This window comes from Salmo trutta, chromosome 24 (assembly GCF_901001165.1).
Source record: "Salmo trutta chromosome 24, fSalTru1.1, whole genome shotgun sequence".
Classification (NCBI taxonomy): domain Eukaryota; kingdom Metazoa; phylum Chordata; class Actinopteri; order Salmoniformes; family Salmonidae; genus Salmo; species Salmo trutta.
The window spans coordinates 33,257,490-33,282,342 of record NC_042980.1 but is presented as its reverse complement, the minus strand read 5'-3'; the positions used below and the strand labels follow the sequence as shown (position 1 = coordinate 33,282,342).

Below are 24,853 nucleotides of genomic sequence, written 5' to 3'. Positions count from 1 at the left end.
CATTTCTAAATATTCCATTACCGTACTTCGAAGCATGTCAACCGCTGTTTAAAATCAATTTTTATGCGATTTTTCTAGTAAAAAAGCGATAATATTCCGACCGGGAAACCCTGTTTACGTTCAAAGACAGAGAAAATAAAAACATGGTGTCGCCTCGTGCACACGCCTCAGTCTCATTGTTCTCTGATCGACCATTATCCAAATGCGCTACTGTTTTTCAGCCAGGGGCTCCAAAGGCATCATTCACCGGTTTTCCGCCTTCTGAGAGCCTATGGGAGCCGTAGGAAGTGTCACGTTACAGCAGAGATCCTCAGTTTTCAATAAAGAGAGTGTAGAAGCCCAAGAAATGGTCAGATAGGCCACTTCCTGTAAGGAATCTTCTCAGGTTTTTGCCTGCCATATGAGTTCTGTTATACTCACAGACACCATTCAAACAGTTTTAGAAACTTTAGGGTGTTTTCTATCCAAAGCCAACACTTATATGCATATTCTAGTTTCTGGGCTGTAGTAATAACCAGATTAAATCGGGTACGTTTTTTATCCGGCCGTGCAAATACTGCCCCCTACCATAGAGAGGTTAATATGGTACTGGAACTGACCCTGTATATAGCTTCTTACTTCTATTTGTTGTTTGTTTTTGTTCTACCTTGTTATTTTTTGTACTACATTGATATTCATTACTGCATTATTGGGTTTGAAACTTGCAAGAAAGGCATTTCACTGTACTTGTGCACGTAACATATAATAAAATACAAAAAAACTTGAAAACAACGCTCCCCATCCTAAGGATGATACTGTCGTGATCACCCTGCGGCACACTACCCGGCCCATGAGAACCCCCTGCAACAGCAGTCGCGGGTCCCTCCAAGGAGTCAACGTCCTTGGGCATGACGGGAATACCTCAAACAACCGATGGAGGGACGGGATACGTCCAGACGCAGCAACAGAAGCCCCAGAGGCACCCCAGCTATCAGAGGCCATTAAATCCAGGCTGTATCACATCTGGCTGTGATTGGGAGACCCAGCGTCGTCCGGGTTTGGCCGGGGTAGGCCGTCATTGTATATAAGAATTTGTTCTTAACGGACTTGCCTGGTTAAAAAGGTTAAATTAAAAAATATATTTTATTGGTCGCATACACATGGTAAGCTGATGTTATTGCGAGTGTAGCGAAATGCTTGATCTGCTAGTTCCGACAGTGCAGCAGTATCTAGCAAGTAATCTAACAATTCCACAACAACTACCTAATACACACAAATCTATGTAAAGGAATGGAATAAGAATATATACATATAAATATATGGATGAGCAATGACAGAGCGGCATAGGCAAGATGCAATATATGGTATAAAACAGAGTATATACATAAGATGAGTAATGCAAGATATGTAAACATTATTAAAGTGGCATTATTAAAGTGACTAGTGATCCATTTATTAAAGTGGCCAATGATTTCAAGTCTGTATGTAGGCAGCAGCCTCTCTGTGTTAGTGATGGCTGTTTAACAGTCTGATGGCCTTGAGATAGAAGCTGTTTTTCAGTCTCTTGGTTCCAGCTTTGATGCACCTGTACAGACCTCGCCTTCGTGATGGTAGCAGGGTGAACAGGCAGTGGCTCGGGTGGTTGCTGTCCTTGACCTTTTTTGGCCTTCCTGTGACGTTGTGTGCTGTAAGTGTCCTGTAGGGCAGATAGTTTTCCCCCGGTGATGAGCTGTGCAGACTGCACCACACTCTGGAGAGCCCTGTGGTTATGTGCGGTGCAGTTGCCGTACCAGGCGGTGATGCAGCCTGACAGGATGCTCTCAATTGTGCATCTGTAAAAGTTTGAGGGTTTTACGTGACAAGCCAAATTTCTTCAGCCTCCTAGGTTGAAGAGGCGCTGTTGCGCCTTCTTCCGCACACTGTCTGTGCTGGTGGACCATTTCAGTTTGTCCGTGATGTGTATGCCGAGGAACTTAAAAAACGTTCCACCTTCTCCACTGCTGTCCCGTCGATGTGGATAGGGGATGCTCCCTCTGCTGTTTCAGGAAGTCCACAATCATCTACTTTGTTTTGTTGACGTTGAGTGAGAAGTTGTTTTCCTGACACCAAACTGAGTGCCCTCACCTCCTCCCTATAGGCTGTCTCATTGTTGTTGGTAATCAAGCCTACTACTGTTGTGTCATCTGCAAACTTGATGATTGAGTTGGAGGCGTGCATGGCCATGCAGTCATGGGTGAACAGGGAGTACAGCAGGGGGCTGAGCACGCACCCTTGTGGGGCCCCAGTGTTGAGGATCAGCGAAGTGGAGGTGTTTTTTCCTACCTTCACCACCTGGGGGTGTCCCTTCAGGAAGTCCAGGACCCAATTGCACAGGGCGGGGTTGAGACAAAGGGCCTCCAGCTTAATGATGTGCTTGGAGGGTACTATGGTGCTGAATGCTGACCCAATAACCGCAGGCACAAGAGAAAAGGCATGATTGCCCCAGCTGAAACCATGCCAGACAGAACCAGAAACAGAGTCCTGAACGAGACCCAGAAACCATGCCGCAGAAGAATCTGCTTTCACCACGCTCTTCTTCGACCCAGCACGGCATCTGTACCAAGACATCCACTGCTGCCCAGATGCACCAAGACAGTCAAAAACCAAACTTGAAGCCTCCCTCTGGCAACCCACCTCTGGCCTGGACCCTTTCCATCATGCCTTAAGAACAGCCGAGCCACCCCGGCAAAGGATTTTCATGGGAAAAGGACCCGTAGAGTTGCGTCCTGTTTTTGTTTATCCTCGAAACAAGCCTGTAAGGACTCCATAGCCGAGCCAAAATAACCTTGTTGACAAAACTGGCTCATCCAAATACATACGCCTGTCCCTCTCAGGAATCTGGGACAACGTCAACCAGAGGTGGCGCTGAGCCATCACCGTCGACCCCATACTTTCCCCCACAGTCAGGATAGTACAGTGAGAAAGAGCTGTAGCATAGATTTCGCCAAGAAGCTCTGAAGCCGGCTTCCCCAACTCCACGGTCCTATTCAGCTTCTGCAGCAAATCAATATGATACCTCTGCAGCATTGTGACCACATTCAACAACCGGGCCGCCACACTTGTCCAGCTGATGCATGGAGAACCGGCACTGTTTATTCGGAAGCACCATGCTAGGATTAGCCCCCTTGTTAGCCTCTGGAGGCTAACTCGCACAGCAATGACAGGAGGTAAACACCTTTCCCCAAACCTGGAGGAACTCCACTGCTTTTGGAGAAGGCAAATCCACCCCCAGGTGATCTGCTGCCCTACAGCACAGCTCCATCAAATGGAGCATTAGCCACCAATGGTTCACTCTCCCCCGCCGAATCCAAGGGCGGGGGCTTTAGGCTCCCCCGTATGGATGCCATCTGATTCACACTCCGAAAACCCTCCAGACCCAACCAGGGATAGTATACCATCCGCAGAAACTGGACTCTGAACACTGCCAGTGAAACCATAATGAGCCTCACTCGGCTTGGTTGACAGCCCAATACAACTCCGACCACCGCTGCTGCTTTCTCCCGGCCTTAGACAATCCCATTCCAAAACAGATACCAAGACCCAAAACTCGCAGCATCTAGGGGGACGAGTACTCTCCTCTCACTAAGACCCTAAGTCTGGGCCGAATCTCATAGTTGTCGTGTACTTGAAAAGTTTGTAAATTGCGTGACACGTTCTTCCTCCAGGCGAGCTGAAGAGCGAAGAATTTAGGAAATAAATGTGAGCCCCGGTATTATTGCCAGGAATGCAGAGCTTCTGAAGGCAGGCTCGGCATTCATTGGGTGTGATACCAGTTTTCAGGTAAATACGATTGGTCGTTGACTCCCCATAGTACGTTATACCGAGTGACTGATTGAAAGGGAACCTAATGTATTGAGTCCTTTCCAATCGTGCAGTGTTGGCTGAGCACTAGAATAGCTAAACTCACTCTCTTCACTTTCCTTGGTGTAGCTAGTTATACTTACATAAGTCTTTCACTAGAGCTGCATAGTGCACACACACACGCCAACACACACACAGCAGGACCTGTCAATCACCCTCTCCCTACAATCACACACTAACGAGACACTAATTGGGCCTCTTGCTGACACTGCTGTCACAGAACGCACATGCAGCAGCCACCAAACACACAGCAAGAACCACACAGGAGCCACCACACACAAACAGCAGAAACCACACACACACACAGCAGAAACCACACACACACACAGCAGAAACCACACACAAACACACAGCAGAAACCACACACAAACACACAGCAGAAACCACACACACAGCAGAAACCACACACACACACACACAAACACAGCAGAAAGCACACACACAGCAGAAACCACACAGACACAGAAGAAACCACACACACACACACACAGAAGAAACCACACACACACACACACAGCAGAAACCACATACACGCACACATACACACACAGCAGAAACCCCCCACACACAGACACACACACCAGAAACCCCCCCACACACACACCAGAAACCCCCCCCCCACACACACACACACCAGAAACCCCCCATACACACACACACACACACACACACACACACAAAAAACATACACCCACACACACCAGAAACCCCACACACACCAGAACCCCCCACACACACACACACACACACAGCAGAAACCTCCCCCCACACACACACAGCAGAAACCACACACACACACACAGCAGAAAACACAAACACACACAGCAGAACCCCCCCACACACAAACAGCAGAACCCCCCCCCCCCCACACACACACACACAAACAGCAGAACCCCCCACACACACAGCAGAACCCCCCCCTCCCACACACACACAAACAGCAGAACTATGCTATGTGTGTTTTCTGCTGTGTGTGTGTGGTTTTTGCTGTGTGTGTGTGTGGGGGGGGGGTTCTGCTGTGTGTGTGTGTGGTTTCTGCTGTGTGTGTATGGTTTCTGCTCTGTGTGTGTGTGTGTGTGTTCTCCTGTGTGAAACCAAACACACAGACACACACAGCAGAAACCAAACACACACACACACACAGCAGAAACCACACACACATAGCAGAAACCGCACACACACACACACACACACACACAGAGCAGAAACCACACACACACACAGAGCAGAAACCGCACACACACACACTGCAGAAACCAAACACACACACACACACCACCCCACACACAGCAACCCCTCCACACAGCACCCCCCCCCCCCCCACATACACACACACACATCATAAACCCCCCACACACACACAAACACACAGCAGAACCCCCCACACACACAGCAAAACCCCCCACACACACACAAACAGAAACCCCCCACACACAAACAGAAACCCCCCCACACATACAGAAACCCCCCACACACATACAGAAACCCCCCACACATACAGAAATCCCCCACACACAAACAGAAACCCCCCCACACATACAGAAACCCCCCACACATACAGAAACTCCCCACACAAACAGAAACCCCCCCACACACAAACAGAAACCCCCCCACACACACAAACACACACACACACACACACACACACAGAATAACCCCCCCCACACACACACACAGCAGAAACCACCCCACACACAAACACACACACACACAGCAAATCCCCCCCCACACACACACACAGCAGAAACCACCCCACACACACACACACACACACACACACACACACACACACACACACACACACACACACACACACAGCAAATCCCCCCCACACACAGCAGAAACCACACACACACAAGAAACCCCCCCCCACACACACACACACAATCACCAGAAACCCCCCCACACACACACACACTAGAGGTCAACCGATTAATCGGAATGGCCGATTAATTAGGGCCGATTTCAAGTTTTTTTTACACCTTTATTTAACTAGGCAAGTCAGTAAAGAACACATTCTTATTTTCAATGACGGCCTAGGAACAGTGGGTTAACTGCCTTGTTCAGGTGCAGAACGACAGATTTTTACCTTGTCAGCTCGGGGATGCAACCTTACATTAACTAGCCCAACGCTCTAACCACCTGCTTTACGTTGCACTCCACGAGAAGCCTGCCTGTTACGCGAATGCAGTAAGAAGCCAAGGTAAGTTGCTAGCTAGCATTAAACTTATCTTATAAAAAACAATCAATCAATCATAATCACTAGTTAACTACACATGGTTGATGATATTACTAGTTTATCTAGCCAGTCCTGCGTTGCATATAAATCGATGTGGTGCGCATTCGCGAAAAAGGACAGTCTTTGCTCCGACGTGTACCTAACCATAAACATCAATGCCTTTCTTAAAATCAATAAACAAGTATATATTTTTAAACCTGCATATTTAGTTAATATTGCCTGCTAACATTAATTTCTTTTAACTAGGGAAAATGTGTCACTTCTCTTGCAAACAGAGTCAGGGTATATGCAGCAGTTTGGGCCGCCTGGCTCGTTGCGAACTAATTTGCCAGAATTTTAGGTAATTATGACATAACATTGGAGGTTGTGCAATGTAACAGGAACATTTAGACTTATGGATGCCACCCGTTAGATAAAATACGGAACGGTTCCGTATTTCACTGAAAGAATAAACGTGATAGTTTCCGGATTCGACCATATTAATGACCTAAGGCTCGTGTTTCTGTGTGTTATTATGTTATAATTAAGTCTATGATTTGATAGAGCAGTCTGACTGAGCGGTGGTAGGCACCTGCAGGCTCGTAAGCGTTCATTCAAAATAGCACTTTCGTGCGTTTTGCCAGCAGCCCTTCGCAATGCATTGCGCTGTTTATGACTTCAAGCCTATCAACTCCCAAGATTAGGCTGGTGTAACCCATGTGAAATGGCTAGCTAGTTAGCGGGGTGCGCGCTAATTGTGTTTCAAACGTCACTCGCTCTGAGACTTGGAGTGGTTGTTCCCCTTGCTCTACATGGGTAACGCTGCTTCGAGGGTGGCTGTTGTCGATGTGTTCCTGGTTCGAGCCCAGGTAGGAGCGAGGAGAGGGACGGAAGCTATACTGTTACACTGGCAATACTAAAGTGCCCATAAGAACATCCAATAGTCAAAGGTATATGAAATACAAATCGTATAGAGAGAAATAGTCCTATAATTCCTATAATAACTACAACCTAAAACTTCTTACCTGGGAATATTGAAGACTCATGTTAAAAGGAACCACCAGCTTTCATATGTTCTCATGTTCTGAGCAAGGAACTTAAACGTTAGCTTTCTTACATGGCACATAATGCACTTTTACTTTCTTCTCCAACACTTTGTTTTTGCATTATTTAAACCAAATTGAACATGTTTCATTATTTATTTGAGGCTAAATTGATTTTATTGATGTATTATATTAAGTTAAAATAAAAGTGTTCATTGTTCATTCAGTATTGTTGTAATTGTCATTATTACAAATATATATATAAACGTTTTTTTTTTTTTTTTTTTAATCAGCCGATTAATCGGTAGCGACTTTTTTGGGTCCTCCAATAATCGGTATCGGCGTTGAAAAATCATAATCGGTCGACCTCTAACACACACACAGCAGAAACCACACACACACACACACACAGCAGAAACCACACACACACACCAGCACCCACACACACACACACCCACACACACAGCAGCAACCACACACACACACCAGCAACCACACACACACACACCAGCAACCACACACACACACATACAGAAAGGGATAATCAGAGAGGTTCCTCTCCCTCTATTAAAGTAGCTGATCAGTCAATCACCCACACCTCTTAGCCCTGCTGGATGTAAAAGGCCTGCTGACGTTTCAGCCTCATTTATGCAAATCCCATTTCGCAGCTCAGCCACAACAGAGCAGTGAGTAGCTCGCTCTCCCCACCCCTCTTTCTTTCTTTCTCTCTCTCTCTCTCCTCTGTCCTTCTCCGTCCCGCTCTAAATCATTTTTTTCCACTATTTGTTTACACTTAAACTCTCCCTCGCTTCTCTCCTCTCTCTGCAAGACAATGACTCACAGACAGAAACACACACACACCCAGCTAAGCCTGTATAACCACTGGCACAGTAGCATAGACACACCAATCTTGCACAATCACAGTGAAAACATACATGCAAACACACAGGTAGCATGTATCAACCCAGCCTAGATTCCATCCAATGTAACACCATCACCCCACACTCCAATGTCAACTGTCAGGACCACTAGACTACGCCTATGGTTACTTCAGGTCTACGGGACGGCTATGTTAGCTTAGCTTCACACACACACCTTCTAACCGACAGTCTAAGACAAAGAAGAGTAAATCCCTTTGACTGTACACCCCCCCAGACAGACAGTCAGACAGACCACAGGACTTAGCATCATCTCTATGAAGCTCCCTGTTCACTGAGTCGTCTTTCCCACCAACATGTCTGACACGGGGATGCCCTGCTCTTCCTGCTCTGCTCGGCTGACAGCCGACACCTGGGAGTTCACCTGTTCAGGTGGCTTCCTGTACACGGTGCCAGACACACACACACACACACACCGCGCCTTGTATAACACACACACACACAGCGCTCAGAACACAGGGAAATGGCTAAATATACAGCTGTGATGCCACGGGAGGGGTGTGACATACATTCACCATGCTAAGACAAAACACGCAAGCATTCACACACACACACACATATCCGTATGCGCACACAGTGTTATGAGTGAGCTCTTGTTCCTTGTGAATGTCAAATATTTACCGTGAACTCTGACTGTTCCACATACTTAACTCCCTCACTATACATTCCTGTAGCACACACCTCTGTCACTCGGCATCTCATTCTCTCTCCCTGTCTATCTCCCTTCTCGCTCTGTCTGTCTCGAAGCGTATTCAACTCAGCTAGTAGAAGCGTCTTGTAGCCTAAACAAAGTAGTCTCACCTCCCCACTGCTATGCTGCATCATCTGTTATGTCATGTTGTAATGTCATGCTAAGGCACTCACCATGTCCATCAGGGTCATGATACAGATGTGGCCATCACTGCACCGGGAAGAGAAGCGTGTGTGACCCCAAAACCTGCAGGCAGGAGAGACAGGGAAAAGTTTACAGGAGACCCACACAGAGCTGACTCACATCTGCTGTCTGTGCCTGGGCATGCATGGTGCCATGCGTATCGGCCAGGCAGGTCAGAGCTGGCAGCAGGACTGGCACTCTGCAGCTCTACTGCTGCGCTGATCGTCTCTCTCTCTCTCTCACACACACACACACCTCACCACAGATTATCCTTCTCTCTCTTGCTCTCATACAGAGAAGTGCATACACCGTAAGATACACACTTTTATATTACTCAAATACCAGGACAAATACCAGGACAAATACCAGGACAAATACCAGAACACAAACAGCACAGAAGTTGCTAACAGATTGAACCTAGATTGTTTATTCACAGAGAGGGTAATATAGGTTGATAAAACCTGATACCTCCAACTGCAACTCCAGTGCTTTCAACACACTAGCTCCTCTCACCTCCTGCCCTGTCCTCTCACCTCCTGCCCTGTCCTCTCACCTCCTGCCCTGTCCTCTCACCTCACCTCCTGCCCTGTCCTCTCACCTCACCTCCTGCCCTCTCACCTCCTGCCCTGTCCTCCCCTCTCCTGCCCTGTCCTCTCACCTCACCTCCTGCCCTGTCCTCTCACCTCACCTCCTGCCCTGTCCTCTCACCTCACCTCCTGCCCTGCCCTGTCCTCTCACCTCACCTCCTGCCCTGTCCTCTCACCTCCTGCCCCGCCCTGTCCTCTCACCTCCTGCCCTGCCCTGTCCTCTCACCTCCTGCCCTGCCCTGTCCTCTCACCTCACCTCCTGCCCTCTCACCTCACCTGTCCTGCCCTGTCCTCCCCTCTCCTGCCCTGTCCTCTCACCTCACCTGTCCTGCCCTGTCCTCACCTGTCCTGCCCTGTCCTCTCACCTCCTGCCCTGTCCTGCCATCCCTGTCCTCTCACCTCCTGCCCTCCCAATCCTCTCACCTCCTGCCCTCCCAGTCCTCTCACCTCCTGCCCTGTCCTCCCCTCCCTCTGCAGTGTTCTCTCGTCCGTGACTACCTCCCTCCATCCCTCTGGTCGCTCCCACACTCTGTCCACATTCCTCCTTAGCTCATGCTGTGAGGACATTTCCCTGCGGCTCAAAGCATTGTGAGAAATCCCAGCGGTCAGAGGGAGCCTTGTGAGGCCCTGTGCCCCACAGAGACAGAGGGAACACAACACACACTTCTCTCTACTCCCAAGGAGCTGGAAACGCCCGGCTAAAATGTAGGCACCACTGAAATAGCACAATGCAAATATTTCCATTTGATGTGCAACAGAATAAATATGTTGGCGTGTAACACACATTGAAACATTCCAGTCGATCATGCAAACATTTCTGATGCTCTGTCATACAACTGGACATTGTGATGTTAAATCTATGTGGTCCATTTCTATACTGTACACTTCCCCTCCCCCCAATCCTTTTCTGGTGAGCGGCAGGAGCGTGTGGTCATGTTTGATGGCGTGAGACCAAGTCATTGATTAGTGATCCTGAGGAATGGGAGGAGCATGGGGACATTGAGAGCAGATTTAGCTGAGCTCAAAGTCTGTCTGTTTTGTGTCTAACCTACTGTACACACACGAATAAGGTCCTACTGACCCAAGGCTTACACAATGAAAGCTGCAGAGGGCATATTTGTGGAAGTAGTTCTTATCTTTGATGATTACATCACACACACACAAACACACACAACACCTCCTCTCCTGTCTTGTAAGGCCAACATTAGCCCTGTGGAGAGAACATGAACCAGGGTCTGTCCCTGAATTACCACACTTTACCCTGGTGTGTCATTCCCATGGAATTTTAAACACACTGGCAAAGACCTGTCCAATTAAAGAGCACAGGCAGACACAGAAACACACCAACACTTACACATATTATAGACATGCAGGCACATTCACAGACACACATAAGTTACACAGGCTGGTAGACACACAGAGTTTCACTGAGACTGGGCAGAAGGATCATGTGGAACCTTAGTGGGGAACAAAGTAATGAGAGGTTCTGGAAGTGTTCTGGAACGATAAAGGAGCCCAGGGTTCTGGAAGCTTGGAACAGCACCAGACCAGATGACAAACCTACCAGCTGGAACCTTACCGTCACATTCTGGCCATGCAAAAAGAGAGGCTGCGTGCCATCTACCTAACCTCATCCATTACCCCTTAATTAAGAACAAATACCTCAGGATTTTACTCATTGTGGTTGCGTTCATTAGGGCAAACCTCAACAAAACATTTGTGTCAGTTTTCTTCCGATTTGGTGCCGGATGATCACAACCCTGCTGACAATATTGACTGTTTTCTGTGTTTTAGCTGTGTCATCTGCAGACCAACTGCCAGGCTAGTGTCTACCATGGTGCTGGGTACAAGCAGAGACTGTGGTTCTGTCTCCAACTCCCACCAAGGGCCAGGGGGAACAGTCTGTACACAGGCCAAACTGTCTAGCAACACACAGCAACACGGAGGATGAGTGACAGATGGGCAATCCACAGTAACACTGAGACTCAGATGATTTTTCACTTTAAAATGAATGTCAAGCAAAAACCAATGATTGCAGAGTTAAACAAAACATACAACTCTGAACAAGGACTCTACTTTTAACAATTTCCACTGAATTGTACAAAAATAAATGTACTTAAGAACAGTGCAGATGCAAGGTTTGGTAACAGAATGACGGTTTGTGCTGTTGGTGCCGTTATTCTGTTAACAAAGTTGGCATCTGCACTGTTCTTCAAGTAAATGTGTTTGTCAAATTTTTAGAGGAAATTGTTAAAAGTAGTCTTTGTGCATAGAGCTGCATTTTAAAGTGAGAAATCTGAGTCTCAGCATCACTCTGTGGAATAGCCCAGCTAGAGATCGCCGTGAGGATAGCCCAACACACACGCACATTACACACACATGCATTACACTCACAAACACATCCGCAGCCTGTATTCTGCGGGCCTGTAGGTCATGCCAGGTTCAATACTGACCGTTTCAAGACCTCAGCTGTTAAAGCAGCTATACAGCGTGTAGCTACAGAGAGAAGAGGCACATGGCAAAAGGGATTGGAGAGTCTAAGAAGTCAGCTGGAGTTTAAAGACAGATTTGGTGGGATGGTTAAACGGAGAGGAATATTATCTGGGACAGACAGTGGCTCTCGCCATGCTGGGGAATGGATTTCTATAGTGAGCCAATGTCTGGTTCCTCATGTCGTGTCACTGTTCTGTTTCACCTACCTACCTACCTACCTACCTACCTACCTACCTACCTACCTACCAACCTACCTACAGTGAGGGAAAAAAGTATTTGATCCGCTGCTGATTTTGTACGTTTGCCCACTGACAAAGAAATGATCAGTCTATAATTTTAATGGTAGGTTTATTTCAACAGTGAGAGACAGAATAACAACAAAAAATTCCAGAAAAACGCACATCAAAAATTTTATAAATTGATTTGCATTTTAATGAGGGAAATAAGTTTTTGACCCCCTCTCAATCCGAAAGATTTCTGGCTCCCAGGTGTCTTTTATACAGGTAACGAGCTTAGATTAGGAGCACACTCTTAAAGGGAGTGCTCCTAATCTCAGTTTGTTACCTGTATAAAAGACACCTGTCCACAGAAGCAATCAATCAATCAGATTCCAAACTCTCCACCATGGCCAAGACCAAAGAGCTCTCCAAGGATGTCAGGGACAAGATTGTAGACCTACACAAGGCTGGAATGGGCTACAAAACCATCGCCAAGCAGCTTGGTGAGAAGGTGACAGTTGGTGCGATTATTCGCAAATGGAAGAAATACAAAAGAGCTGTCAATCTCCCTCGGCCTGGGGTTCCATGCAAGATCTCACCTCGTGGAGTTGCAATGATCATGAGAAGGGTGAGGAATCAGTCCAGAACTACACGGGAGGATCTTGTCAATGATCTCAAGGCAGCTGGGACCATAGTCACCAAGAAAACAATTGGTAACACACTACGCTGTGAAGGACTGAAATCCTGCAGTGCCCGCAAGGTCCCCCTGCTCAAGAAAGCACATATACATGCCCATCTGAAGTTTGCCAATAAACATCTGAATGATTCAGAGGACAACTGGGTGAAAGTGTTGTGGTCAGATGAGACCAAATGGAGCTCTTTGGCATCAACTCAACTCGCCGGGTTTGGAGGAGGAGGAATGCTGCCTATGACCCCAAGAACACCATCCCCACAGTCAAACATGGAGGTGGAAACATTATGCTTTGGGGATGTTTTTCTGCTAAGGGGACAGGACAACTTCACCGCATCAAAGGGACGATGGATGGGGCCATGTACTGTCAAATCTTGGGTGAGAACCTCCTTCCCTCAGCCAGGGGATTGAAAATGGGTCATGGATGGGTATTCCAGCATGACAATGACCCAAAACACATGGCCAAGGCAACAAAGGAGTGGCTCAAGAAGAAGCACATTAAGGTCCTGGAGTGGCCTAGCCAGTCTCCAGACCTTAATCCCATAGAAAATCTGTGGAGGGAACTGAAGGTTTGAGTTGCCAAACGTCAGCCTCGAAACCTTAATGACTTGGAGAAGATCTGCAAAGAGGAGTGGGACAAAATCCCTCCTGAGATGTGTGCAAACCTGGTGGCCAACTACAAGAAACGTCTGACCTCTGTGATTGCCAACAAGGGTTTTGCCACCAAGTACTAAGTCATGTTTTGCAGAGGGGTCAAATACTTATTTCCCTCATTAAAATGCAAATCAATTCATAACATTTTTGACATGCGTTTTTCTGGATTTTTTTGTTGTTATTCTGTCTCTCACTGTTGAAATAAACCTACTATTAAAATTATAGACTGATCATTTCTTTGTCAGTGGGCAAACGTACAAAATCAGCAGGGGATCAAATAATTTTTTCCCTCACTGTACCTACCTACCTACCTACCTACCTACCGTGTGTGGGTGTATGTTGGTGTGCCTTGCCTTACTGACGCCCTGCTGTCAGTCACGTGTGTGTGTGTGAAGCTAAAGCACATCATGCATCTCTCTCTCTCTCTAAACACATAGGACTGGATTCAATCCGTATTGCTTAAGTACTGCGGAATATCACCATTCATTTAATGATCACTTCTGATTAAGCTGGCATTTGCAGTAGGGCCGGGACAATACAACTATCGCGATACTCCTTAGTATCGTGGCAAGGAAACAAAACATGAAGCAGATTTCACTTCTTTAGGAAAACTGTTGGAAACAAACATCATTATGTTGTCATCTAGTCACATGTCTTTATTTTCCAAGCTATAGCACACTATATTTTACACACAGCAGGTTTTTAAAGGTCCAAAAAGTTTGGTCTGCTTCATGTTTTCATTTGCCACAGAAAAAATATTGCAATAATGGTATCGTCACAGCCCTAATATGCAGCGTTTACAGTGAATGCATTCTCTCGCTATAAAGCAGATCTTCAGCACCACGGATTGAATTGATCCCTGACACACATCTCTCCTACTAATCCTCCCATATTGATGTGAGGACAGTTTGACCCCGGGATTTTCATTTGAAAAGCCATGAAGTGAACTATACAGGAAACATGAGGCAAATTCACTAAGGAGAAAAATAAATTGTCCTTAATACACCCATATCCATTTCCCTGTCCTCCTCCATGCGGTGGTTTTTGGTTAACAGTCTGTGGATTAGATAACAGATAAATAAACAGTGTGGATGGTTTTCTCAGGCAGAACACCCTGAGCCTCCTGTGTCTTAACCATGTATAGAACACAGATAGCACTGCCAGGCCAAAACAATCCAGGGTCATCTCTTCTCCCCTCACAGCCTTGAATGTTCAACAGGCATTGAAACAGGCAAAGGTAGTATGTGTGTGTGTGTGTGTGTGTGTGTGTGTGTGTGTGTGTGTGTGTGTGTGTGTGTGTGTGTGTGTGTGTGTGTGTGTGTGTGTGTGTGTCAGACAGACTATAGTGATTGATTGATTACCTTAGTATGTCCCCAGCCCTCTCAGCAGGGCCTCATATGGAGATCCAGCCCTTGGGTCCCCAGAGCCACAACCTTTGAACCCTGACTCCTCCCACTCAGACAAAGCCACCTGAACACAGGAGCTGATCCTTGCTGTCACTGGCAACACCCTCACAGACACAGGTCACCGCAGCCAAACACACACCTAAGAGAGACAGAGTTTTTTTACTCATCCAATAACTGTCTGTTGCATAAAGACATGTTACACCGCCACGAACGATACAACAGCACCAATTATTCAAATGTCAACTAGTTCAGCCCCTCTTTAGTAGAATACATTCTATCTAGAACTAGCCTAGCTCAATGGTTAAATGGTCTCCAACCCTGGTCCTGGAGACCTAAGGGCTGTTCAAGCTTTTCTTCTTGCCCAGAGCTCTTACAACTCAACTTCATAGACTGTTCTCTATGCTACTGCACAGCAAGCGAAACCGGAATGCCAAGTCTAGGACCAAAAGGCTCCTTAACAGCATTTACCCCTAAGCCATAAGACTGATAAACAATTAATCAAATGGCCACCCGGACTATTTACACACACACACACACCCACACACACACACACCCACACACACACACACACACACCCGCCCCATTTGTTTTTACAGTGCCGCTACTAAGCTGTTTATTATCTATGCATAGTCACTTTACAAATTACCTCGACTAACCAGTACATTGACTCGGTACCGGTACCCCTGTATATAGCCTTGTTATTGATATGTAATTATCTTGTGTTAGTTTTTCATTTTTCCCCCTTAATTGATTTAGTAAATATTTTCTTAACTCTATTTCTTGAATTTCATTGTTGGTTAAGGGCTTGTAAGTAAGCATTTCACCCTAAGGTCTACACCTGTATTCAGCGCATGTGACAAATAAAAGGATTTGATGAGCCGATTCAGGTGTATTAGTGCTGGGCTGGAACAAAAGATGCACTCAGCGTTGGTGGTGAACACTGGACTAGTAGAGAGAAGACTTCAGTCCAGAAGGGGCAGCGTATGTCTACTGGATCGTATTGTTGCCATCAGACATATTAGGGTTCAGGGTAACCAGGTGTTTGGACTCTAGCCAATCAATAACAATAATTGATCAATTACGTGACTGGGAGAAACGAAAACCAGCAGGACTGTGGCCCTTGACACACACATTCAATACCACTTAATCGTGTAGGCCTATCTGGCCTTGGTTAGTTTACATATCGGGGATCCTCAGTGCTATCACTTGGCCTATACAAGAGGTTACAGCCAGATAGGGTACTGTAGGCCTATAACTGTATAGCTAGTCTACTACCGCATTACATTGCCAGCCATAAATACACCGTCAAATAACATAACCGTAGGTTTGCAAACGAGTGAAACAAACGAAAGACCCCGAAACCGTGCCCCCCCCCCCCCCTGAAATCTCAGAGTCTCACTGGCTAGTGTTTGGCGGCCTCAGTACTCCAGGGCGCTCCAAACTCCAGCAACTTTTTTATCCTAAAAAAAGTTGTTCCTGTTTCACCAGAGAGTTGGGGGGAAGGGACTATACTGCGCTCTCCTCTCACTCACACACACACACACACACACACACACAGCCCCGGCCAGCGCAAACAAAGTCGGCCCCGAAAGGTGGGGGGGTCTCACGGCTTTTGCCACGGCATAACCCTGCTTGTCCAAATCAGCGCCCACAAAACAGACAACAATTAAAGGGAAACATTTGAAGCTTTGTCAAAGAGCAATATACAGCCACTCCCACGACAGTCAGTGTTACATTTTCAAGTTCAGTTCTGTAACAATGTAACAATGTTGTCGTGAACGAAATTCGCTTGAGCTTAATACCACGTAAGATATAGGTTCTCTGTGTGGATGGCCAAATAGGGTAGGTAAGGGCTACATATTTGTTAGGCCCTTTCGTGAACCTAAAATAGCCTACGCCTTTTTAAAGCAAATATCAATTGTATTGTATAATGCCTGCGCCGAATTATGTTGAAGAATGTGGCACATGCATGCTGCACCGTATTTTCAGTTTCGCGAAACACGATCGTTCCTCCTCTTGTGTAGTGTTAAAAAAATATTCCTCCGGAGGGAATAACACATCCTGTCAACGTTGTGTAAAATAATCCGCTGTATTCACAAAATACAAAAAAAAATCGCCGTTGATGTGAAAAAACGATCAGTCCTTGTGTCAGACCAGGTACGGCGGGTTTTATGGCCATCCTTCGGGAACAGGGGTACAGCGGATACCGGACTGAGATGTCCCTGGGAGGACCCGCGTGTAGCCTTGCCAAGAGGCAAGCGGCCACAGCGACACTTTCCCCGAAAACTCACCTGGAATGATTCCTCCGGCCTGCTTCGTTTAGTAGGCTACGTTCTATAGCCTGATTGTAGTAATCAAATAGCAACATTATTCGTCCAACGATATTAAAGAGCAATATGTCTCCCCCTTCGCCTGAGCTTCCAGCGGTCCGTCCTACTACATTATAGCCAAGATTTCCTACTGTTTCCCCCGCCCGTCGTAGCGTGTTGGTTTAGTCCGAATTCTAAGTAGCAATTCTAGGTCAGGGCGATGTTCAGCTGCCAAACGTTGTCGAACGTTGCAGATAGAAATGTCACGAATGGCGCCAATGTCATTCCTTATTCTACGTGTTAGATGCATTTTTGTTCTACGTAGACTATTTCTATCTGAACGTTCCAAAACGTTGCGTTCTACTGAACACACCCCTGGGTATATTCATTACGACGATTCTGTTGCAAAACGCTTCGGCAGTAGAAACAGTTTACTCCAAACAGAAAACGTTTTGCAACGAAAACGAGAGTTTCTATTGGACAAATTCAAGTAGCTCCTTTTCCCTTTTGATTGCTTCCGCTTGGTTCTTAAATGGTAAAATGTTTCCGTTGCAAGACGTAATGAATACACCCCTGGTCTGTGTGCCAATGAGAATGTAACTGTCGGCCAGAAAACACGGAGAAGTAGGCTTTTGAAAATTAGAATATTATATTCCACTGGTTTGACATGAAAACGACTATTAAAACCCAGTAAACTGTGTGTGCATAGGCTACATAGGGCTTCTACCATTACCTGCATAATATCGAACACACACAGCATAACATTCACTGCATACTGATTAGGAATGTACTTTAACCAACTCCCTTGTCTCCGCTCTTCCTCCTCCGCTCCTGCAATGTATTTTCATTTTGATGCTACACACAGTGAGGTAGACACATTGATTAAATTATTAACGTGTCAGGAAGTCTGACACACAGAGAAGGAAGGTGATATTATAAGATAGGCATATACCAAAAGAGGGAAGGAGATAAGGGTCTGTTTCTCCATAATAAATGTAATAGCTTACACACACACACACACGCACACACACACACACACACACACACACGCACGCACACACACACACACACACACACACACACACACACACACACACACACACACACACACACACAACCATGTACAAACACACCAACTGATTCAATCCCCAGTAGTCATAATTACACATTTGGATTACATTTGATATGTATCTTGATTAAATATTAAATAAGAGGACCACTCTGACTTCTTGTGCTTAATGTTTCTCTTCTCCTCTGAGGCCCCTGCTAGCTCCCAGCCCCCTTTCTTTCTCTGTGTGTGTCTGTGTGTGGGTGTCTGTGTGTGTGTGTGTGTGTGTGTGTGTGTGTGTATTCAAGACCTCAACCATTCGCCAACCTTCCAAGAGGTGTTATCAGCTATCCGTTCCCTCAAGAACAACAAGGTTCCTGGTGCTGACAGCATCCCGGCAGAGCTACCTAAGAAGGGAGGTTACTTCTGCACCAGACCGCTCCACCAGTACATCACAGAGGTTTGGAACCGGGAGATCATTCCCCAACAGTGGCGGGATGCAAACATTGTCACTATCTATAAGAACAACGGTGACAAATCCATCTGCGGCAACAGCCGAGGGAGATCCCTTCTGGCTGTTTCCGGCAAGGTCCTGGCCAAGGTGATGCTACACAGGCTGGGGAATAACATCGCAGAGGAACTGCTGCCAGAGTCACAATGCGGCTTCAGAAAGAACAGGAGTACGGTCGACATGATATTCACGGTACAGCAACTCCAGGAGAAGTGCCGTGAACAACATCAGGACCTTTTCATGGCCTTTGTCCACCTCTCCAAGGCCTTCGACACTGTGAGCAGGGAACTACTATGGGCATTCTACTCAAATGTGGGTGTCCAGACAAATTTGTCAACATCTTTTGCCAGTTCCATGATGGGATGATGGCTCGGGTGGCCATAGGAGGGCAAGAGTCAGTGCTCTTTGGAGTAAGCATCGGTGTGATGCAGGGGGGGTGCTGGCACCTGTCCTCTTTAACATCTTCCTCCTATGTGTCACCCAGCTTCTCCACAAGGAGCCTGAGGACAGTAGCAGTGTTGCGGTGGCCTTCAGGCTGGATGGAAACCTATTCAACATCAGGAGGTTCCAAGCAACCACCAAGCTTTTGACAGAGCAGGTTCTTGAGCTGCAGTATGCTGATGACTGTGCTCCTGTGGCCCACACTCCAGAAGACCTTCAGTCTATCCTTGTAGCAGCTGTGAGGGTCTATAGCAGGATGGGACTGTCTATCAACACCACTAAGACAGAGGTGGTCTGCCAATGGAGATCCAGCCCTCCACCCACCATGCCTGTCTTCACCATTGAACACAAATCACTGCCAATAGTCCCATCCTTCAAATACCTGGGCAGCATTGCCTCGGAGGACTGCAGTATAAACTTCTAAAATTCAAAGTAGGATCAAGCAAACATCAGCTACCTTCGGGAAACTCAGACACATGGTCTTCCAAAACAGGGATCTCCACCTCTACACCAAAGTCACCGTCTATCAAGCCGTCTGCATCACCACACTTCTTTACAGCTGTGAAGCCTGGGTCACTTACAGTGACCACAACAAGCAGCCTGAGCGATTTCACATAAGATGCCTGCAGTGCATCCTGGGAATCACCTGGTGTGACCGTGTCCCCCATACAGATATACTAAGACCAACTGCAGGAGTATGGAGGCCATGGTCACCCAACACCAACCGTGCTGGCTTGGGCATGTCATTAGAATGTCTCAGGAGCGTTTGCCGCGGAAGATCCTGTATGGCCAGCTACATCTTGGCCGGCGGTCTGCAGGGGGGGCAAATGAAGCGCTACAAGGACTAGCTGAAAACATCACTGAAGAAGTGCACCATCAAACCCACAGACCTGGAGGATGCTGCTGCCGACCGTTCCACCTGGCGACAGCTCTGCCAGAGCGGTGTACAGAGGTGGGAGGAGACAGCTCAGGAGACATACAACCATGCCTGCACCCGCCAACACAGACTGCATATGCCACACCTACAATAAAGTTTGTGGATCTCGGATTGGACTCTACAGTCACCAAAGAATTCATCGTTAACTCAGAAGAGGAAGTCATCATCGGATACGATACTCTACTGTAACGTAACGTAATGTGTGTGTGTGTGTGTGTGTGTTCTAGTGGACCTGATGATGATTGTCGTGGAGAAAAGTGAGGTTGTAATATATTTTTTCCCATGAGCCTTTGGCAGAGATTATTCCTGAATGACTCTCTCCACTAAATCAGCTCTGCTGAGTTTATCCTCTCATGTACCTGTATGTGTGTGTGTGTATGTGTGTATGTGTGTATGTGTGTATGTATGTGTGTGTGTGTGTATGTGTGTGTGTTTGTGTGTGTGTGTGCATGTGTGTGTGAGAGTGTGTGTGTGTGTGTGTGTGTGTGTGTGTGTGTGTGTGTGTGTGTGTGTGTGTGTGTGTGTGTGTGTGTGTGTGTGTGTGGGCCTGTTCGTGTGCTTGCTTGTGTGTGCAAGAGTTCACGTGTTTGTGCATGACATAGTGCTTGCCACTTGCAAGACAAACAAATATCACATAATAACATTGAAATAACATTGCATCAACCTAACCTCATCCATCATGTCATCCAACAGTTGTAGTACTGTGAGAGTGACAGTAGGAGAGTTGTCTTAATACCCATCATTCTCTACCAGCAATCAGACCGACCGACCGACCGACCGACCGACCGACAGACCGACAGACAGACAGACAGACAGACAGACAGACAGACAGACAGACAGACAGACAGACAGACAGACAGACAGACAGACAGACAGACAATCCCATGCTTTGAGGAAAAGTAAAAAAGATCTGAGGGAAAGACCATGGGCCTTCAGAACAACTCCGCAACAGCCCACAGGACACAGGAGATTCAATTATTTAAACAGCCTGTTGTAATTGCTTATTGGAGAATCTACTAAAAATAACAGAGAGAGAGTGTCTCTAGGTACTCTACTTTACTGAAGTGTTCTGTAGGGACGAAAACTGAGAGGATGAGGGAAGAGGGTATTTGTACAGGACAACACAGATTGCAGGACAGGAGTCATGTCTCGTGTCAGGGTTGGGAGTCTTTGTTGTGAAGACAGAGATAATGTCATATGGGAGAGGGAGGAGCTGAGGAAGGACAAACGGAATCCTGAAAAGAATCTAGAGATATTCTGTGTTTAACTGAAATTCTCAGTTAAACACACAGTCCTTTTACACACAGATAAGAACAACATAACATAAGCTCTCCCAAGCTTCTCAGTCCAGCCCTGCATATTTGTGACTTTGACTAAGAGGTCATGGTTACATTAGACATGTTGGTGCATGTTAGTGCCGATCAGTGACAGAGCATAAAACTGTGTACAGATCTCTGTCCCTCTCTCTCTGTGGATTTCAGTGTAGACTGTGCATGTTTGTGTGTGTGTGCGTGTCTGTGTGTGCATGTGTGTACGTGCGTACATACACTACCGTTCAAAAGTTTGGGGTCACTTAGAATTTTCCTTGTTTTTGAAAGAAAAGCAAATTTTTTGTCCATTAAAATAACATAAAATTGATCAGAAATACAGTGTAGACATTGTTAATGTTGTAAATGACTATTGTAGCTGGAAACGGCAGATTTTTTATGGAATATCTACATAGGCGTACAGACGCCCATTATCAGCAACCATCACTCCTGTGTTCCAATGGCACGTTGTGTTAGCTAATCCAAGTTTATCATTTTAAAAGGCTAATTGATCATTAGAAAACCCTTTTGCAATTATGTTAGAACAGCTGAAAACTGTTGTTCTGATGAAAGAAACAATAAAACTGGCCTTCTTTAGACTAGTTAAGTGTCTGGAGCATCAGCATTTGTGGGTTTGATTACAGGCTCAAAATGGCCAGAAACAAATAACTTTCTTCTGAAACTTGTCAGTATATTCTTGTTCTGAGAAATGAAGGATATTCCATGCGAGAAATTGCCAAGAAACTGAAGATCTCGTACAACGCTGTGTACTCCTCCCTTCACAGAACAGCGCATTAGACATGAGTACTAGCAGAGCAACCAGGCTGCCATTCTGACTCTCATGTGTTCCCACTCTCTGGCTGCTTCATTGGCTGGGAAGTTAGAACACAGCGAGGAAATAGAACAACAGCTCCGCCCTCCTCTACTCAACTCAAACAAAATATTCATCATATCTTTCGATGTGGCCTATTGTATATGAAACATACCAACATAAGACTTGGTTAAATATTTAGGTGATTACTTGACTCTGGTTCCGTGTGTGTGCGTGTGAGTATTTGGTCTGTTATCTATGTGTCTGATCTGTCTCTGTGACCATCTGAATTTGTACAGTGTGTGTGTGTGTGCGTGTGTGCGTCTGTGCGTGAGTGTGTGCGTGCATGTGTGTACGTGCATGTGTGTGTGTTAAAGCAGGACACCAACATTGACTGCTCTCTCACATTACCTTCTGCATTATTTAACGCTTTAGTAAACGCTGCCATGCAGGGAGACACGCTGTAGATACACTGACAGGGGGAAAGGGGGGGCAGAGGGAGAGCGAAAGACAGAGAGAGAAAGTGAGAGACGAAGAGAGAGAGATCCTCCTTCAGCATACGGTACTCATTCTGCTGCTGATCAGGACGAGACGAGGCCGTACTAATCGATTACCTATTCATGCCCCAGCCTGCCCATTGAGAGGTCTTAGAGGGGATGCCATGCATGATGGGAAGACGGGGTACCCAGTCCTCGCAACACTGCTGTTACTTAAAGAGGCTTGGTTGGCTACTCCACACACATACTCAGATAGAATGGGGCTTTATGGTCAAAGTAAAGTGATTTTTTTACATATCACCCAGCACAATGACTCATTTCAATTCCCCTTCCATACAGAAAGACACAATAGACCCGACAGAGAAGCACCTCATCTTTGCTAAGAGAAACACTTTTATAGCCATGTGTGTATTCTCAGACTAGTTCCTGCTGTTGATGTTTTGGTTTTGTAGGGATGGGTTTGTTTAGTGAGTTCATTAGAAGATTCTGCAGTGGTGAGAGCAGCCTCACTCGGTAGGGTTATCAAAATACTGAGCCGGTGAGCTCACTCACACACCGATGAGGTCACACACTGGAGCTCTGCTGTCCGACCAATCATCAGGCAGCCTATTATCATGGTATGCAGTGTTGCTATGAGTAACAGTCAAGCACCACTACAGAGATCCTCACTTATGGTTGCTACAGAATCTTCTATTCTATTCGATTATGTCCTATAATATTCTATCCTGGATTCTACAAGCACTAGGCTTATAAGATCCAGTCTGCAGAATGTTCTGTTTTATCTCTCTTTTCGGGCATATCTGATAAAAAAAAAAAATCTCACTCTTTTTTTCTCCCACAAGCTAGGTTTTCATCTAGGTTTTCATCCAATTGGATGAATGTTGCTACTCTGGTTTTGGCACCTGCGCTCTAGCCAACAGCTTGCAGATACAGTACCATATCATACTAAATGGACTGTCTCGAATTTACGTACAGAATAATACGAAATGCTCTGAAACCAGGTTGACAGAGCGGGTAGGCTAGTCTATATGATGAGATTATTATGGATAAGAGCAAGAATATTTGTATTTGTCAAACAGCAGTCATGTGTCGATTTTCATGTCACCAGAATCAGACCCTAGATATTTAATGGAAAAGAGCATGAAGATCACCACCCTGTGAAGTTCATCATGAGTTATTTCATCTGTAGCCTAATAAACTGCATGGTTTCCTGAGTCGTAGTGGGAGGACCACACATCATGTCATCGCGTGACTTCAAGTTTACTTCAATATGATGGTTATTATGTCAATATTTGCGCATAAAGGAGTTTCCACCTCCATTTCTCGCATACTTACTTTTACTACAAAAAGATCCCACCGTGTTGAGTGAACATATTATCTGTCGGCATTTATAAAAATTGTACCGAGACTTTACCACGGTATGACTACTCACTTTACAAACTGTAGATGGAAACGTGGTTACAGTTGGAATGGACTCATCTTCCTCTCCTCTCTCCATCCTGCTTGCCTCCCCCATCCCGCTCTCTCTCTTTGTTGACTCTCCCCTAGCAGTGTTTCCTAACTGTTCTGTTCCCCTAGGCAGGTTAGTGTAAACACACTGGAACATTGAAACAACGTTAATTCACTGACCATTAACGAGCCACATTGCAGACGAAGCCCCCGGAGATGTGAGCAGTCGCCCACCTGTGTTATTGACTAATCAGGGAGTGATTAGAACAGACCTTATGATTTATGATTGAACATTATTATACTGATACTGTATGAGGCCAGGTATAACACTGGGTATAACACTGGGAAACTGCTGGTAGACAACTGATAGAATTAGAGAGAACTGATAGTTACAGTGTTACAGTAGACATATAGTTCTCTCTCTCTCTCTCTCTCTCGCTCTCACTCTCTCTCTCTCTCTCTCTCTCTCTCCTCTCTCTCTCTCTCCTCTCTCTCTCGCTCTCTCTCTCTCTCTCGCTCTCTCTCTCTCTCTCGCGTCTCTC

The 24,853-nt window shown here is 46.2% G+C and overlaps 1 protein-coding gene across 5 annotated transcripts in view; it reads right to left on the bottom strand.

Annotated features, from left to right (window-relative positions):
• Window positions 1-24,853, bottom strand: part of LOC115161144 (B-cell CLL/lymphoma 9 protein) — a 50,645-nt gene that overhangs the window by 15,509 nt on the left and 10,283 nt on the right. The window contains exons 1-3 of one of the 5 annotated variants that reach the window (XM_029711903.1): window positions 17,293-17,493; window positions 14,957-15,140; window positions 8,943-9,015 (exon numbers count right to left, since the gene is read on the bottom strand). The gene's annotated coding sequence lies outside the window, so the exon portion shown is untranslated. The other 4 variants (XM_029711906.1, XM_029711907.1, XM_029711905.1 and 1 more) reach the window with 4 other exon arrangements.